A 4,332-nucleotide genomic window follows, 5' to 3' on the forward strand; every position below is an offset into this window, starting at 1 on the left:
CGCGGGGGTAAGCGGCCAGTGCACGCACCCACCTCACCTACTTAGCACCAGTGCTCACTTGGGGAGACACGCTGTTTGGAGGCCATAAGCACAGCAGACACAGACCCGACCGGGAGCGCGTGCACCTGAGCGCGCCTCCGCATGACCCTGGACATGACCTTGCTCTGTCCACGTATCGTGGAAATTGTTTTAATGGAAATGGTTCCTGCGTCAATTGTATGGTCTTACACACAATTGAACATACAATTGAACCTCTGAACCAAGGCTGCAAGAGGGCCCTTCAGACTAGACGCCCTGCACCTCCTGGGAGGCTCGCACACGGACGTGGACACAGACAGACGCACGTAGAAACGGACACAGAGACATGGACAGACTGACGGACACACACGAACAGACACAGGTCTACTGCCATGTCTCCCCAGGCTCCTCTGGTCGTGGTTTCCCGACCCCGTTGTCCTCAAGGAGGGCTCTGGGACGTGTGCGAGGTCCCTCCGGGAAGGCCTGGAGCCACGGGCTCGGGAGGTGAGCTGGGGTCCCCATGCTGGCTTCTGGAGGGAAGCTGGCGTGTTCGTCCGACGGCTCCTCACGCGTCCTCCCCGCCTCCTGTTCTCCAGCTGGAGTAGGGTTTGCTGAGGTGTCTGTCTTGGGGGGGTTCATTCTGCTGGTGGTGCCCCGAGCTTCCTGGTTTGTGGTTTGAGTCTCATTAACTCTGGAAGATTCCAGGCACTTTCACGGCAAATGGGTCCTCTCCCTTCTTCCCTCCTCCTCCTGGAATTCTTAGCTGCGCGTGTGTGGGTCCATGGTGTCCTGGGGCTTCCCTGCTCCAGGCCACCGATTCCGTCTACTTTTCCCACCAGAGCCCCTCACACGCTCATCACTGGCATCTTAAATCCCAGGCCCCAGGGGCACCTGGGTGGCTCCATCGGGTCAATGTCCGGCTCTTGATTCTGGCTCGGGTCACGATCTCACGGTTCGTGGGATGGATCCCCGAGTAGGGCTCTGCACTGACAGATCGGAGCCTGCTTGGGATTCTCTCTCTCTCCCTCTCTCTGCCAAACTGTTAAAAACTGAGAGTGATAAAAAGCAAATCCCAGTCCCCAAATTCTAAAATCCCTGCTGTGTCTCGTAGAGTCTTGTCTGGTGGTGGCGTTTCCCAGATGGCGGTGTATCTTGTGGCTCATGTTGAAAGCCGGACACCTGTGCGGGGTAAGTGGCACCGGGCGAGGAAGGCCTTTCTGATGGGCTTTGTGTTCTTTTGGCCAGAGACAGGCTGCGCTTGCCGGTGGCCTCGGCACCAGGGCTCAGAGGCCGTGTCGTCTCCCCTTCTGGCTCTGGGCGTCCCTGTGTCTGCAGGCGGCCACACGTGCGGGACGGAGCGTCTGGGACCTTTCCTCCGGGGCACGGTGTCCCACACTCAGCCCAGGCCTGCCCTGATGGGGACCAGTCACCGTGGGGACCGAGCCCTCCTCTCAGGTGGAGGCGTTTGCATCCTCACCAGGAGAACCTGGTATGGTTCCTGGAGGCAAAACCGTGAAGATGCGGAGTCTGTCCTTGCTCAGCCTTCGTCAACTCGTGAAAATGACCATCAGGTGTTTCTGCCAGTTTCTGGGTGCCAGTGACCCTCTGTCTCCGTAGACTCAAAGTGGCTGTTTCCCTGTGACCTCAGTCCTCTGGTGTGGACGAGGACAGTGTGAGGACCATCCTTCTCACGGGGTCCAGGACGCAGGACCCCCCCCCCCCCCCCCCCCCCCCCGCTGGGGGGGAAGCCGGGGGGGTTTGGCCGTTAACCTGGGGGCCAGAGACTTTGCTCCCGAAGGACAGGCTGGTCCTACCTTCCGTTCCCGCCCTATCCTGTGGTGACCCTTCTACCTCCTGTCCCCCTCACGGCTTCCCCTCCAACTGCAGGTGGGGCTGGAGGGCACACGGGTTTTCAGGCACGTCAGGGGCTCGGCCCCCAGGAGACGTGCAGGGACCTGAGGTGTCCTTCCCTCTCCCAATACCCCCCTGCCCCTGGACCCCACACATCCTGCAACCCAGGGCCATATAGGACAGACGTGGGCTGACTTGGGCAAGGCAGCACCTGACTGTGACATGGCAAGTCTGGGCCTGGGTGTCCAGCTGGTGGCCGCCAACCGCCGGGCCTGTGGGGCCCCTGAAACCTGCCCTCCGCAGACATGTGGAAGGACACAGCGCAGGGCAAGGGACGCAGAGCATCTTGGCAACAACTTTACATTTCGGTTACATTTTGGCCAAAATTACACTTGGGGTACGTTGGCTTAAATGGCATATTATTAAAGCTAACGACATCTGTTTCTTTTTGGGCTTTTATTTATTTATTTTTATGTTTATTTTTGAGAGAAAGAGAGGGAGACAGAGCGCCAGCAGGGGAGGGGCAGAGAGAGAGAGGGAGACACAGAATGAGAAGCAGGCTCTGGGCTCTGACCTGTCAGCACAGAGCCCAATGTGGGTCTTGAGCTCCTGGACCATGAGATCATGACCTGTGCTGAAGTCGGACGCTCAACCGAGCCGCCCAGGCGCTCGTTTTTGTTTTTGTTTTTGTTTTAATGTGACTATTAGAAAATCTAGTTTTATATATGTCTTGCGGTGCATTCTCTTGGATGGGCTAGTCCTGACAGAACCATCTGGGTGATGAATCCTTGCGCCTTTGATTTATGAATAAAGTTTTTGAGGAAGATAATGCAAAGGACTTTGCTAATTTTGTGGTCCTGCCTGGAAAGGCTCATGGTACCAGTTCACTAAATTATAAACATTACAGTCTTGGGTAAGATGTTGCACATAGAGACAACCTTGGCCCACAGGTGGACGGACACGCGCACACATGTCCAGGTGCAGGCAGAGAAGCAGAGGGTCCACGCTGCGGAGACACAGTGAGGCCTCCCCGAGAGCCGACCCCGTGGCCGGGGGCCGCCCCCAAGCCCCGCACGCCGCTTGTGGTGGGTGGGGGAGAAGGCCCACGGCCCCACTAGGGGGTCTCCTCCCGAGGCTCTAGGAAGATGGGCACTGGACAGGCTGTCAGCCCTGGAGGCCCTGAGGGCCGCCCTTGCGGGGCACCCTGTTGGGTGAAGGCTGGCAGGTCCTGGAGAGCAGCGCGCCCGTCTTGCTGGCTCACGGGTTTGTGTTCGTGGCTTCGCACGTGGTGCGGCAGACCCGGGCATCAAAAAACATACTTTTTGGGGCACCTGGGTGGCTCAGTCGGCTAAGCGTCCAACCCTTGATATCAGTTCAGGTCACGATCTCATGGTTGTGAGATCGAGCCCCACGTTGGGCTCTGTGCTGACAGCACGGAGCCTGCTTGGGGTTCTGGCTCTCCCTCTGCCCCTCCCCTGCTGTGTGTGCTTGTGCTCTCTCTCTCCCCCCTCCCACACACACACTCTCTCTCTCTCTCTCTCTCTCTCTCAAAACAAATAAACTTAAAAAAAATAAACACTCTTGCGCAAGGAGCAGAGGCCCACCTCTCCAGAGTACGTCTAAGACAGAAACACCAACCGCACAGCAAACGGACTCAAACTAACCTGCTCCTGACGGTTAGCTGGATCCGTGGAGTGAGGGGAGCAGGCAGGCCAGACCCCCAGACCGGTGCTCCTCGCAGAGAGGAGAGGCTGGCCGCACTCCCTCCTGGACTCGTACAGCTGCTCAGGGCCAGGCCCTGGCGGAGCTACCTGCGCTGGGGGGGAGGGGGGGGCAGACGGCAGTGAGCGCAGCCACCGCCCATCCGGAGGCGGCTTGGCGTGGTGTGCCACGGGCCCTAGTGGGGGCTGCCCTGCCGGCTGCCTGGGAGGGTGCCGGCGGCTGGGGCCTCTGCCGGGTGGCTCCGGGGACTGGAGCGGTGCAGGCCTGGCTGCGCGAGGCCGTGCTGGGGTGCAGTGGGGGCAGGGCAGGCCGCCGTGTAGACACGGGTGGAGGGAGGAGCACGTGGGCTGGCGTGTTTGTTTCCTCTGTCCTGACGACGCGCGGCCTTAGCCCGTCGGAGGGCTCGGGCCTTAGGGACCGCGATGAGCCCAGCCCCACGGTGCAGGGGGGAGATGGGAGAGCGCCCGGACCCCCTGGCCCGGCCCCACCCAGCGAGTGGTCCACTGCCTGCTCCCCAGGAGCACCCGAGGCCCCGGCCCGCTGGGGTGCCCACCACCCTAAGATCCACCTCCCCGCGACTTGCCCCACAGAGAAGGGGACGCTCCGATCAACAAGGAAGTAGCCCCATCTCTCCACGGGCAACCGGGGGCCGGTGACACACGCAGGCTGCAGAGGCCGGCCGAGGGTATCAGGAGGTAAGGGGTACAGTTCTCACAACCCGCGCTGGGTCTCTCCGCTGGG

At 60.4% G+C, this 4,332-nt stretch overlaps 1 long non-coding RNA gene across 1 annotated transcript; it reads left to right on the plus strand.

The window, feature by feature from the left end:
• Nucleotides 1–7: 7 nt before the first annotated feature.
• LOC121021781 (uncharacterized) lies at nt 8–1,558 on the plus strand. The gene is made up of 2 exons (XR_005786680.1): nt 8–522; nt 1,130–1,558. It is a non-coding gene; the product is annotated as an uncharacterized LOC121021781 (long non-coding RNA).
• The last annotated feature ends 2,774 nt before the right edge of the window (nt 1,559–4,332 follow it).

This window comes from Herpailurus yagouaroundi, unplaced genomic scaffold (assembly GCF_014898765.1).
Source record: "Herpailurus yagouaroundi ecotype Mexico unplaced genomic scaffold, PumYag 321, whole genome shotgun sequence".
Taxonomy (NCBI): domain Eukaryota; kingdom Metazoa; phylum Chordata; class Mammalia; order Carnivora; family Felidae; genus Herpailurus; species Herpailurus yagouaroundi.